We start from the raw sequence: 14,949 nt of genomic DNA on the forward strand, positions 1-14,949 counted from the left end.
GATGGCCACCACCCTTGGAGCCTCATTTCAGCCCCATAAGAACTTCTTTGAATCATTCTGGGCCTCTCCGTGACACCTCTGAGCACATTCAAAGTCTGCTGTGGCAGGTTGACCATGGCTGGCTGCCTGTCACCCACCCACCCGCTCTCAGTCCCTCCACAGCAGAAGGGGGTTGAAAATAGGAGGAAAAAAGCTGGTGGGTGGAGATAAGGACAGGAGATCCCCTTGGCTGCCTGGCCTTGAGGATGGGGGAAGGGGGGACATTCCCTGCGTGAGCCATCTTTGGCAGTATGAGACCACTCCATGACACCAAATCATCTGGCCGAGGAGAACAGATGCCAAAATTTCATCCATCTGGGAAGAGGAGGGAAGCTCCAGCGGTCCAGAGGGCAAACATGGTGGTGTAGCTCAGCGAGCAGAGCGACCTGGGCAATTATCGACCAGTTGGCTTGACATCCATCACAGCAGAAATAATGGAAAAAGCTGATATGATATTCCATTAATAAAGAATTAAATGATAGGAACATAATTAATGCCAGTCAACACAATTATATGGAAAATAGGCCTTGTCAAACAAACCTGATTTTATTCTTTGATGAGATTACAATTTTGGCAGATAAAGGTAACTGCGAAGAAATAATAGACTTTTGTAAGGCATTTGACTTAGCACTGTGTGACTTTCTGATTAAAAATTTAGTGCTGTATGACATCGACAAAGCGGACTCGAACAAGGACCCAGCTGCCTGGCAGGTCCCCAAGCCGCCAGCCACGGTCAGTGGGATGCCCTAACCTGATGTAAAATTGCTGTCGGTACAAACTCGGGTGACAGCGCGGCAAATAACAGGGAGGACCAAGCAGCCAGGTGAAAAGCTTGGTAACTGGGGCTTGTTTAGTAAAAATCTGTTTTCACAACCCTGCTCCAAACGCCCTTGAAAAAAGGTTGGTAGACTACAGCTGCAGAGGAGAGCATCCCCAAAAAACAGCCTTTCTGGCAGGCTTGGGGGTCCAAGCATGCAAGAAGGTCTTTCCATGCCCTGGCTGGCAGAGCCGTGGTGCACTTTGGGCACTCGGAAGAGTGACTAAGAGGGCCATATAGCTGGTTCTGCCAAGACTGCAATTCTGCAAGCTGCTTGGCTGGCCGCATTGTCTTCAGGACTGGATGCAAGAAGAAGTCCCAAATGTTCAAGAGGTAGCAAAAAAGCTTTACACTTAACAAGGGCTTTAAAAACTTGAGCTGCTTCATTTATGACAAAGAAGAGCGAGATGACTCAGACCATCTCGAGCACATTCACGAAGAGGACAAAATAAAATACATAAAAGTGACTATTCCAGAGCATGAAAGCACAGCAAGACTCAATGTCCAAACCCAGACAAATTTCTATTTGGAGAAGGAAGAGCAGTTGTTTTACAAAGAGAAATTAGAATTAACCACTGGAAAAAAAATTCCTTCCACCAACACAGGAGTAAGAGAGTGATGGGGCATGGTCAAAGACTTTTTGGACAAAGACCCAAAAGCAACGAGTCCTTATCCAAACCACTGTGATCAGCTGGTTCATCTGCAACGTTCCCATCTCTTCAGTGAAGCCGACACCAGAGATACAAAGTGACCCCACGCTTTCTCAAACCTTGGAGCCTTAATATGAAACAAGGTACTAGCTTGGTTTTATTTTGGAGGACATTTGAAGCCATCCTTAGAAAAGGTTTCTTTGCCCCAGGAAACATGCAAGACTGTGACTGTCCCCATGGTGGTGAAAGCCAGTAACTAGGACAAGACAAATCCAGGGTCATACCTCTCTATTCTGCCAGATTTAATGGGGGAAACAGACTTTCCCCCTTCACATCTCATTCAAACACCCTAGATCAACAGGGTATCTGCAATCCCCTCTGAAACCACAAATACTTCAAACTCCAAAAGGTCTCGGTCGCATCTCAGTGGAAGGGAAATGATCTTAAAAATCCTGCTGAATAGGAAAACCATGTCCCACCCAGCTCTAATCATAGTCACGTTTATGGTTTGCATGCTGCAAACCCAGTTGCACCAAAAAAAAAAAAAAAAAAATCAGCCAGCACATGAACATTTAACTCTTCTCTGTCTCTTTGCATTCTCTGTCTCTTTGCTACCTCCCACTCTCAGGGAATTTAGTTCCCAAATTCAGGATAACCTGGAAGGCAAGGCATTTCTGGGCAGAGTGCATCATCCCACCTGCATTTCTCCTTCTGGCAGTCTGCAGACGTGCAGAGTTAGATCCCTGTGAAACAGCATGCTGGGCTTGACTGCTGTCTGGTCTGAGAGTATCAAAATCAAGGACAGATTTAGCAGGTAAAAGAAGAGGAAAGGCAAACACGTGAGGCATATTCAGAGCCTATACCCTCCTCAACTTTTCTTTCCTTTTCTTTGTTAGAAACAAGAAACTTCATTAGGACATAGATAGGGCAACTCGGAACATGAAAGTGTAAGCTGCACTGTATCGCAGGAAAATACCATCTTAAACAAACCCTTACAAGTGAGGTACCAAAAACTAAGAGCTCTTTCACCCGTTCCCTTTCCTGTCCATCAGTCAGTAATCATCATCCTAAGAGCACCTCTGAACTCATTACAAAAAAAAAAAGCATAAAATACAGAATAAAATAAGAAATTAAATAGAAGATAATGAGAAACAGATCCCTGAAATAAGAAATGAGACTTCACAATTGCTTTGTCATTTGTTGTTCTGATTTTTGCAAGCTTTACCCCAGGGGAATGCTAAGTTTAGGCATGTGGTGTAAACCGGGAGTGCAGGATGCAGTGAGAGGACCGCAGCGGAGCACGCTGGGCTCCTTCACCACCACAACAAAAGTTTGTGCGAGCTACCTTCCACCAATTTCTTTAGCACCAGTTTATTTAATCCTATTTTTCCCCTCCTATCTTTTTCCCCCCCTCCCAATTTACTGCACCAAGGAAGGAAGAACAGAGTGACTGGATAGCACAGGGCAAACACACAGCTGGAACATCTGTGCCGCAGCCACCATTCAACAGACCACAAGAAATTCCATTTTCCAGGGTGATCACAGGGAAGGTGCTGTTGTCCCACCCATAGGTGAAGCCAGACCGAGGCAAGCGCCTGACCTAGCGATACGCAGCTCCACAGCTGGCCTCCACGCTCTCTTTCCTGGAAGCGACACGGGAATTGCCAAAGGATTGCAAAAGCAGCGCTAGCACGTTCACATACGGGTGTCTCATCACTGGGAAATCATCAAAAAGCAGAGGGCCCTGCTCAGGGCATGCAGAGCCCAAGGAGTACCACATCTGTCAGAAACCCCCCTCAGGGCACTTGCAGAGAAAAATACGTTGCCGAGGCTCTCCTCGGGGCCACGCTGAGGATGCTGTTTGAGCCACCACAAGCCCAAGCGTCAACCTGGCTCCAGCAAGGGCTGAGGAAACAGGAACAAATTATCCTTCTGCAGTGCAAAGTTATAGACTCCATTTGTTTCCCCTCAGGAATCAGACAGGGCAGTTAAGTGTCTTGATTCCACCAGATAATCACAATTTATCTTGTCTCCTTTTGCCTCCTTTCTCTCAATCACAGCTACTTCTCCCTCTTTCTCACACATACACAGATTTTCTTCTTTCTCCAAGTCTTGAACTCGGATTGACCTCGGGAATGTTTTTGTTGTTGTTGCCTCTTGTTTTATTCCTGCTAGGATTTTATTAATTTTTTTTAGGTTTGGCTGCTTTATGGAGTGTACTTCCCCCCACCACAGGAACTCCTGTCTCAGCATCTTGCTTTCAGCTGTAAACCTGTATATTTTTCTTGCCCTTCCATTTTGCCAAGGAGGAAAGTAGGCAGAGGGGCTGGGCCCTCCCAACTCTTATCGACTGGTTTTGCTTTCAAGAGCGGGATGAGAAAAGAGAAAAAACAAACTCTCCAGGAGAATCCCAGAGCTCCAGGGGCAGAGAAGAAGCTGCCAGAGCAAGATACTGACACAGCCTGCACAGGAATGGGGTGGGATGGAGGACACTGGGATCCAATGGAAGGGGCAAGTCTCTAATTAGTTGCTTAATAAGGTGCTCTCTTAAAAGGTCTGATCCATAGCCAAGTAGAGTTAATAGGAATCTCTCCACTGACTGCTCTGGCTTTTGGACTCAAGACTTCAGGCATCAGCTACACTTTAATATTAAAAACATTTTAATCCCTGCTTTTAAATCCCTTGCCCTTTTGGAGCAAGTCCAGAGGAGGGCCACGACGATGATCAGAGGGCTGGAGCACCTCTCTTATGAGGACAGGCTGGGAGAGTTGGGGTTGTTCAGCCTGGAGAAGAGAAGGCTCCGGGGAGACCTTAGTGCAGCCTTCCAGTACCTAAAGGGGACCTACAGGAAAGCCAGAAAGGGACTTTTTACAAGGGCACATAGTGATAGGACAAGGGGTAACCACTTTAAACTGAAAGAGGGTTTAGTTTTAGAAGGTTTAGGTTAGATGCAAGGAAGAAGTTCTTCACTGTGAGGGTGGTGAGGCACTGGGACAGGTTGCCCAGAGAAGCTGTGGCTGCCCCATCCCTGGAAACTTTCAAGGCCAGGTTGGATGGGGCTTTGAGCAACCTGGTCTAGTGGAAGGTGTCCCTGCCCATGGCAGCAGGGTTGTAACTAGATGATCTTTAAGGTCCCTTCCAACCCAACCCATTCTATGATTCTAGGATTTAAAAGCCAGTGCCTGTTTCTCCTTGGCTCGTCATTTTTCACCCTTCCCCAGCTCTGGATTGTACCTATGGGCACAGTCACTATGCAGCTTCTTGGTTCCCCATCTTCTGCCACCGCTACTGAGAGCGGTCCGGAGCCTGCCAGCACCACAGGCGCTCAGCTTACAGGCAAGGGGGTTTGCAGAATAAAAAGCCAGAAATTTCTAAGCAGCAGCAGCAAAGGGATCAGAGGCACTGGGCACACTGGGGAGGGAAGCAGCATGGACACGGCCCTTATGCCAAGAGCAGTGCCTATGGTCCTCAGCCAAGGTCACAAGCTGGCACAGAGAGCCCTCAGTTGCTATTCAACTTCTCAAACCAGCACAAATTTATTTACATAAAAATCATCTTAGCATCCGCACCCTGCAGCGAGGAGTCCCCTTACATGAAGGCCACCACCACGCTTTTGCTCCAAAGTAGGTGCCATCAGATTTCCTTGGCTCCCCCTCCTTCCTTCCCTGGAAGGGAGATGGGACAATCACGTCCCATTCACTTCTCCCACAACACTCCTGATGTTCGCTGCTAGCCAGCAGCCCTGCCTTCCTGTCCCAGTCATCCCAGCACAGGCATCTCCAATTAGCCCAGTTCATCACAGCAGACTGGCCTCTGATGCACTTGGTGTCAGGATTTGATGGATCTGATCTTGAAATTCAAACCTTGTTCTTCTCATTTGTCACCTGCTCCCTTTTCTTTGCCTGTAATTCGTTTTCTCTTTCACCTTTCAGAAAAAAATAAACTAAGAAAAAAAAGCCCTTCCGTGATGTTTTCCCAAAGATTTTTTAAAAGAAAAGATGAAATGCCAATATTTCTGTGCTGCTGAGCAATCTCTGAGCAACATGAGGGAGAGGAAAGGACAGCGACTCCCTAGCAAGGAAAATGAAGCAAAATCTAGTTTCAAGCAGGAGGCTGCAGCAAGTGGGAGCTGCTCCCATGCTTGGGGTGAGGCTTCATCGCTTTCCCAGAGAGGACGAGCCCAGAGCTGGGGACAGAGCCCACAAAGGAGACCCCATCTGACGTGAAGCGGGGAAACGCGAGTGCAGGGGGCTTGGAGAGCAACCAAAGCACACCCAGGCTCAGGAAATCTCTTGCAGGCACCAGGGTCTCTCCACCTTCATTCCTGCCTTCCTCCCAGTTGGTCCCAGCCTCCTGGAGCAGTTTCCCTGTCCATGCAATGGATGGCCATAGATTATCAGAAGATGGGAGGTTCCAAAGGCCGACCACCATGTGCTCCAGACTGCTACTGCTGGGCAGACCTTGCTCCTCACACCTAGAGCACGCCTTGGGTGAACTATAATATATAGCAAAGCTCATGCTGCGCAAGCATGGCGAGATTAAACTCTGGCCAACATCATTCAGATACACTCAGGGATACCTAAAAGCACACCACGGGTACAAGGGCAACTCACTCCTCCATCTCCAAGCCTTTCTCTCAAAGGAGGTGGCTACCAGCTCATTTCATAAACGCAACCTCAGCAGAAACTCTCTGGCCTCCTTCTCAGAAAGGGCTCAACCACTTGAGCCCAAACTTTCCAGAACTACTCAGCAAAGAAAGTTTCCGTTCCTACATTTCAAGTTGAGCTCAATGTTACACACTTCTCTTTCCAGGTGCTAATGGGAAGCATCAGCTTACCCCACCACCAAGGCTGCCTCTGCTCTGATTACTGTGCTCCAGAGCAAGTGAAAAAGGGCAGGGAGACACCAGCACCTTTTAAAAAGTGGGTCATAATAAATAAATGAGGAAAGAACAGTTTCTGCCATCAGAAAAACAGGTCTTCGCCAATTATGGCGGAAAAAGCCCAGGACAAGCTGGTCCAGGAACCACGTGCACTACTGCCATCACCCATCACGTGCGGGAGAGAAAGGAGCCAAACACAGAGGTGACAGAGAAGAGGGAAAACAAATCTGTGCAGTCAAAACCATTTCTGAGGGAGTTTATCAAGCTGGGAGGCAAAAGGCAAGCAGAGAGCTTTTCCTAGTTCCTCAGATGCTCAAAGCCAGAGCAGGAGACGGAGCCTGTAATTTCTCGGATGCATGTAGTTATTTTAAGTGGGGAGTCAAGTGTCGAGATGGAATCCATAAGCAGACCTGACAGCCAGTGGTAAACCTCAGAAAGAGGCATTGCCTGCCTTTGTTCCCCCCAGCTCTCGTAGAGACACATAAAAAGGGTGTTTAAAGCTGTTTAAAAGGAAGAAGGCAGCAGCAGGTAAAGGAGAGCCACACGCGCACACGAATAGCAGCCATAACAGAGGGCTTTTTTGGTTTACTTTGCTATTTACCGAGCACTTCAGTTAACTTTACAAGAGAAACGGGGGGAGAGGGGGTGAAATACAAAAATCAATGGTATATTGAACTTTCTTGACATTATCATTAAAGTAAACGGAATACCTGAGGTTTTCCTGGTAGATGCTGTGCATGCAGTCACTGGGCTGCTGGCATGCATGCGGGCAGAGAAGTGGCATCCTTCCAATTAAAGTCAATACCTATATCAAGACAGTTAAGACTGAGCAATTTCCCTCCATCAACCTTCAAACAGGTCTTACAGCAACTCAGATATCAAGCAAGGTCTCCAAAACCAGTTTAAAACTACGTCTTCATGCCGGTGCTGTGCCTTTGCAGTGGATGGAGGTCCCAGCCTTTGCTCACTGGCTCGCACCTCCTTGGCTTGGAGACAGCAGTTTATTAACCAAAACTCTCCAACCGGGCTGGTGGATTGCTGTCGAAATCACCGATATGCCTTGGTATCACTATGGCATCTCCAGATCTGCCTGGAAAAAAAAGGGATTAAAAAAAAAATGCTCATCCCTGGGCAAACCCCTACAAACAGCAGTGGCCTCAGGGGGTGCCTGCCTCTCCTTTCTCCCTGCCTGCTCAGGCAGGGATCCAGTGATTCTTGCTCTCTAGTCCACCACAAAACCCACAAGGCCATCCCTGGGACAAGGGAGAACATGGATAGTTTGCAAAAACTGAAAGGACTTTTGTTTCCTTTTGTTTAGGAAGGAATAGGCTGTATCAGGATGAAAGAGGGAAGTAAATACAATTGCATCAAAAAAACCCCCACCCAGGAGAGTAAACTAAGAAAAGAAACACTTGTAAAAGAAGGAGTCTGGGTCTGTTAAGATATTCGCGGTGTGAAAAGGGTTCCCGCACTTAAAAGCCCTCTTAAAAATAATTTCCTCTCCAAACTGCCTGGGAGCCTCATAATTACCAACAATGATCACAGACCCATTCATTTCATCCTAAAATTAATACATCATGTTCGGAATGATATCGTATTAATTTATCACAAGATTTATGAAACTTGTACTTTTTTCTAATGAGTTTTATGCAAATTCTGCTCCATCCATTGTTTGCGCCATAAAAAAAAGTTCCCTCACAGAAGCTGCTCTGTCAAAAAGTCTCATTCACTTTTATTGATATCTGTCCTTCCCCCTTCATCCCCACAACAGGAGGGGGAAGGAGAGGAGCTGGTTCCAGCCGGGATGCGATCCTGTTCCCAAGCAGAGCCCAGAGCACAAGCGGGGAGAGCAGCCCCATGACAAGGATGAGGTCTGCAGGTGAGCCAACCATTCAAGGCACTTAATTTTAAACTAATTTTAAAGGAAATTAACTGGTGCTTCACTCACACCTTTGTCTGAGAAGGGTCAGAGAACAAGAGGAACAACAGGGAATTGTGAAATTAAAGTGTTTAGACTTTCCAGAGTGGAAAGTCGGTGCTTGGTAAACTTACAGAATAAATAGAAAAGGGGGAGCGGTGGGGGGACAAACACCAAGGGAAGCATAAGCACTGAGCATCGTGGGGTTATAAAGGGGGGAAATCTCACAAGATTAAGTTGATATTTTACAGCAGAGCTGTAAATTGAAGAACAGGACTGCACAAGATGTCCTGTCAGCCCAGGAGAGGACTCGGTGTAGCACCTTACAAAGCCTGAGATTTCCTGAAGACCAGGGCAATTCTCAGGAGCGTAGGCAAGAATGTACCAAGCAAGCAAGACCATTTCCAATTCAACCACAGCAGGAATATTGCCTTCATTTCTGAGCACTGCCAACTGGAAATCAGACTGAGATCTTCATCAATACCTCCACAGCTTTGCCTAGGAGGCTGGGGAAGGAGATTCTTGAAAAACCCTAAATATTAGATGCAGCCTTGCTCCCTGGAGCTGCCCTCGTGTGACTACTAACACCTATTCACGAGACACATGTACAGGGGTGGGAGGAGGCAGGATGAACTGAAAAAGCAAAGGAAAACATAAATCTGGGGTTAGCAGAAACATCCCAGCAGTGGAATCTACTGAGGCGTTAAATAATGGCAAAAAGCCCCAACGTCGCCTGGGGGCTTTTAAAACTGGCCTGAAAAAGATGCTACAAAAACGATCCTGGACTAGTCCCAGAAGCACTGACTAGATGAGATCCAAACCCCAATTTTAGCAGCTCTGGGGGGAGGAGGGTGCTCCCCACCTGTGAAGGCAAACCCATTCCCTCCGCATGGCTGTGCTGCCAAATATCTCCACGAGCACTGCTTCATGCTGCCTCGTGCCTGTCTCTGAACCACCTTGAACACTCTGTACACACACCCCCCCTCACTCCTCAAGGAAAATCTTGCTAATGCGGTCTTGATTAACATTTCTGACACAAAGTTTAAACCCTAAATCCATAGAATATCCTTTTCTAATTAATTTTTGAAATAAGAAACAGCCCAGAAAGAATAAGGAATATTTCCTTTGTTCTTTCCTGCCTTCTCCCAACCTCTCCACCTCCCTCCAAAAAGAGAAGAGTTCATTTTTTAACTAATTAAACACTCATAGGTCAAAGGAAGCTCTGTCACAGGTACCAGGGCAACACCACCCAGTTCTTCTCTGCATGAATATCACGGCTCAGTAAAAGGCAGAAAACCAAGATCATCAGCGATGGTGAGACCTTCACCCTCAGCCTGGTTCCCCACCAGTGCCTGGGCAAGCCCCAAGATGAAGGCAGAGACCACCAAAGGGGACTCGGGACAGCTGGTCACTGCTAAGATATTTAACCGAGTATACTTAATGCTGGGGAGAAGAGTTCACCACTAAACCTGCCCTTACACTCACCCTTCCCTTATCAGAAGGGCCCACGATGCGCACACAACCACCTGTACAAATCTCACACCCCATGCAGGCTGCAGCACCCCCTTCCCCAAATGTCATTTTTGAAGGCAGCTTTTTGAGATACCAACACCTACCTTGACAGCCAGCTTTTAGAAGACGGCACTACTTTGAAAAATGGACGTGCACGTAGGTGGGACGCCCGGTTAATTCAATGACCTACCCACGAGAGGCTGCACGAGTGCTTTCACAGCAAGCATACCCAGCAATGACCACGACCATCCCCTCCCCAACAACTCAGCATCCTCCCTGGCAAGTTACAGCCAAACATGGGAGAAGGATTTGCACCACAGAAAACACAGCATTCCTACAAGTTTCATGAAAATAATAGCTGAACTAGGGAAAGCTGAGTGTCCCTCCTTAGGGTCACAACCCTTTTTCTTTAAAATACACAGTTGCCAGCTGTCCCATCAACATGAAGCAGCACAAGCAGGGAGCAGGACATCCCACATCTCTTGGAACAGCTAAGGGTCCTCACGGACATAGCGAGGAGAGCTTCCTCCCAGGAGTTTTGCCGACTACACGCAGAGATAGGGTTTTGGGAAGACTCCTCCAAAGCAATCAATCCCGGCCGTTCCTTGGGGTGAACTCTAAATTAACATGGATCTTGAGGTCAGAACCACAGGGCTGGGGGCTTTCTGTAGTGACTGATGTTAGCGTAGAGTCACCGTGCTCCCCGAAAAGAGAAATTATGCCAACTGACCAAACAAGCTGTACAAGCAAGGGCAGAGACTAAATCAGCAGCACCACAGTGGTGGGGTCAGTCCCGTTTGGGGAGCCGAAGGGCAGAGGACTATTTTTCTAAACAAAGCCAGGCAAGCTCGCATTTTGACTGCCAGCTGGCAAGAACACAGATAACAAGAGACTCCCGATGCTGCCAGAGAAACCGTGACACCACGCAAAGAGCTTCCACAGGTCAGAAGCAACTATTTCGGGTGACCTGTTGTGGCCTCCCTTTTTGACTACCAAGAGGTATCTTGCCAGCGAAAACCAAGTAGCAGCAGGAATGCTGAGCACCCATATTTTCAGAAGCATCTGCCAGCTGGGTGTAAAGACTGGGTAACCAGCTGAAGCAAGCCATGGACCCTCACTGGGAAAGATTAGACAATGCTCGCATAAGGGATAATTGAGCCAAAACGTGCCATCAAGACAGACAAGATGTTGCCATCCCTCCCAGAAAGGGTGGTCCAGAGCAGGTGGAAGACTGAGAGTTACCATATGTCCAGAGAGTACCAACCAGCTCCGCCGGCTGGGACAGGAGTGAGGACTGAAACCAAATCCTAGCTCCAGGGATTACTTTCTACTTAGTGGATACAATGAACTAACAGGAGCTCCACTGACATCATTCAAATGGGAGTCACCTCTCTCCAACTTGGAAAAAAAGGGGTACATGCCCACTGCAACCCCTCACTCAGTGCAGGAAGCAGGAGGGCAGAGGAGACTAGAAGATGCAGCTGACCCATCGTCCTCAAGTTCATTGCTTCTCTTTGGCCGTACCAAGCTTTCTGGAAATACATCGGGGCAAACAGAAGAAAAGCAGGACCCCAGAAATCTAGTTAATGAGGTGCTTTGCTACTTGGTGTAAATAAATGATTTATGAGTAAGATGACACACGCAGTAGTTCGCATCTTACCCAGACAAGGTAACATAGCTTTGTGTTAATTAGAAGAGAGAAGCTGTTCTGCAATTAATATGAGGTCAGAGATAAAGCTTATTAGATTGCAATGCCTACGGACCAGGTCCCAGGACTGTCCTGGCACCGAGCAGGACTTCAAGACACCCCCAGAACAGTAAGGCAACGACGCCAGCAACGCTAACAGAGAAGTCACGGGAACATCGGTGCTGAACTGCTCCATCGACGGCACATCGGTACGACGCCAGCTGCGTTCCAGTGACGGGGATGAGCCAAAGTGTAAAATGCCACCTCTGAAATAGCGCTGCCTGAGAGCCGCTTCCTCCACCAGCAGCCCTGTCAAGCTGGGGAGCTGATCAATATGAATGGGGAAAAGAAAAAAAACCCGTCAGCAAATTTTACTTGCGCAAGTGAAGTTCGAGCGGGTTTCATTCATGTCTTGTTTGAAATCTCATCTGCGCCTTACAAAAGATGAAACATCCCCGAGGCTCTCAGTCTCACGGGGAATACAAAACCTTTAGTGCTACAGCTTGCCTACGGCCCAGCTGCTCCACTCTCTGAATGGTTCAGGGGAACAAATAAATATAACCATCCTCATCGCAAATATTGCAGGGTATTTTGCTCCAGCACAAGAGTGCTTTGGTATGTGCGTCAAAGTCCCAAAGCCAGAAGGAAATGGTACTAGCGGTCAGATTTTTGTCTGCAGACTTCAGATCCGTAAGCAAATTGGCCTTGGACTGTCACCGTAACTCTCTGAGGTTTCAAAGCATATGCTGGGTGATGAATTCTGCCTCGTTAGGATGAAGATGCAGTGAAATCCCTTCTTGATTTATCTCTCCGGAGTTGAGTTAGCACCTCTTGATCTCCTAGATATGGCTGCAGTAAAAGCAAGACTTACAGAAATAGGCCAGAAATTTGAAGTCCAAGGCAGCCAGTTTTGGTAAAGTTACATTTCCTGCTCCTCTCAACCCTTGAAAAGCAAACAAAATCTTTAAGAGAACCAAGAGAAACAACCAGATGCTTGGAAGGGTCTCCACAAAGGCGACAGCCTGGGGAAATACAACGCGTGCAACTCATCAGCCCCTCCATCCCTCGGTCCTGGCCTTGAAGCAGCCTTCCTCCGAGTACAACCCAACTCCTTGGGGCTGGCAACAACTGCCACGTCTTGGAAGGAGCATTTCCTACCATGCCTGCCTCCCTCTTTCTTCCTCCTTCTCAAATGCCAAAGAGAAGATGGGGAGAGACTTGGCAGGCAGTGCCTGGGTATCCAAGGCACAAGCTTATCTGCGTCCCCGCCACAGCGCTGCAGTAAATTGCTTGTTGATAAATGAGGCTATTTAGAAGCAAGTGATGCCAGCATTACGGTTATTAATGACGCCGACGTGGAGAGACATTTAAGAGCGGCCCCATGTTCTATTGTCCTCTCGCCTGTGAGTAATGGGGCACTTCAGCTACGGGGCTTCAAAACCAGCTTGGGCTGTTTAACAACAGAAACAAAATAAGACCAAGGGAAATGGATGGAGCACACCGGACTGACGACTCTAACGTACTGATAAAGCCAAGCTCCTTCGGCAGAAGCTGGGCAAAGCTCCAGTCTTTAGATGAAATTAAACCAAGAGCGTTCCCCCTTTCCAACCACCAAAGCTCTTCCACTCGTCCCTGCAAGCTCCTAGCAGCCACAACACAACACACAGCATCTTGTTCTCCCAATCTACGGCCCTGTGCGGCAAACCCACCCAAATAGAAGAGAAAAGTTAAGCCGCCACAGCCTAAACTGGAAGCAGCAGCGGTCCAGCTGTACTTGCAACATGTGGTACACCCCGGAGCACAGCGAGACTGATATTTGTTGAAGCCTGGGAGGCTTTCACAGGGCCATTACCTCACTTTGCACGTCACAGATGTCTAAACGTGGCCAGGAGGACAATGAGCGAGAAATAAAGAGGCTGTTTATTTCAAGAGGAAACCTTGGAACAGAGCTCCGCAGTCGCTGGTGGGAGTGCAAGGCAAAGCGCACAACCACACAGCTGTAAACTTGTTGCTGAGTTAATATACCCACGAGTGTTTTTCTTTTCCTATGAAAGCATACTCTTCTGCAAACAAACATCTGGAGATCTGTTACAGCTGGACCATTATCCCTAGTGACTAAAGCGTTCAATTAATTTAGCCTGTCTCATTTGTGAGTTGTCTGCAAATAGACTTGGGTTTGCAGGAATTTATTTGTTATTTGAATATATTCAGTGAATGGTTTATTAAAAACATATTTCAGACAAAGGATTTCGTGCTAAACGCTCCTACAACTGTTGCTCTGAGTGTTGGCAACTGGCTGTTTCCACTATGTAAATGGTCACTGTGGTCAGGTGGGAACGCCTTTGCATCTCGATGGAATGCAATGTACCTCCAGAAAGAGCTTTCCAAGGGTCTGTGGAAGCACCTGCATAAGAACATATCCTCACGCAAATGCACAGCATTCAGCCTGCCTGAATTTCCTTAAACAAAACCCAAAACAACTTGCACTGAAGTTGTCACAAAGAGAACAAGAACAGAGTTGAATACCAGAATTAATTGACTTTATGCAAAAGACCAGCGAAAACATCTCTTGGTAACTTCTACAACACCTTGCAAGATCCACGGGGCTCCTTATTCAGGATCCTATCTGCCCAGTGCTTTTTGTCTCAAAACTCCAGGGAATGCTTGTTGCAGGAATTTCATCACAGCAGCAAGAGAAAATTGGGTGAGAAAGGAAGTAGTGAAGGGCTATTTCCAAGACTGATGTAATCCCTCGGGCATGCAACAAGCCCGGACTCCTCCTTGCCTGTGTACTACAAATTGTAGCCTGTACAGTACGTGTGACACGTCTGAAATCACAAATCCTCCTACAAGAATAGCTTTAGTCTTCTACGCAGTGTTGCTCCAAGGCAGTTGTCTCCCTTGCTGCCCCCAAGCTTTGCTCCAGAGATTGCTGCATTTTGGCAGAGCGTGAGGGGCCACACAACACCCCAGGTAAGTCTTTACTGATTAAGAACAAGTCAATTTTTATGCTTTGGACAAGTGAAACAGGTTTTTCCACTATCTTTATCACCACGTTAAGAAGACAGAGAAGCAAATGTTGCAACAGGGAAGCAGTGATGCTTGCAAAACCCTCATGTTCCAGACCTAAAGCTACGTAGGGTGAGGCAGATGAACAGTAGCAGGCAGGACCCCGTCCCAAGGATGTCAGCAGCACTCAGTCTTCATCCACCACCTACTTTTGCAAGCTGCTGTTTCTATATAGTGTTACATTCCTCTTAGGGGCAGGCAGAAGACCTGCCAGATGACCCAATTTTAAGAGATGCCCAGTGGAAGACCTTGCGTTCCTGGTCCTTTACCCCACCGCGCTGCCACGTTCAACAGTAGACTTCCCAAGACCTCCACCCAAGTCCCTGTGTCCGTCACCCCAGCATGACCCCCAGCCAAAGGCACAAGGCAGCCTGG

At 47.5% G+C, this 14,949-nt stretch overlaps 1 protein-coding gene across 1 annotated transcript in view; it reads right to left on the reverse strand.

Annotated features, from left to right (window-relative positions):
- The window catches only part of CDH23 (cadherin related 23), a 213,592-nt gene that overhangs the window by 163,073 nt on the left and 35,570 nt on the right, over positions 1-14,949 (reverse strand). The window lies entirely within an intron of this gene.

The sequence above is a fragment of the Haliaeetus albicilla genome, chromosome 11 (assembly GCF_947461875.1).
Source record: "Haliaeetus albicilla chromosome 11, bHalAlb1.1, whole genome shotgun sequence".
In the NCBI taxonomy this organism is placed as follows: Eukaryota; Metazoa; Chordata; class Aves; order Accipitriformes; family Accipitridae; genus Haliaeetus; species Haliaeetus albicilla.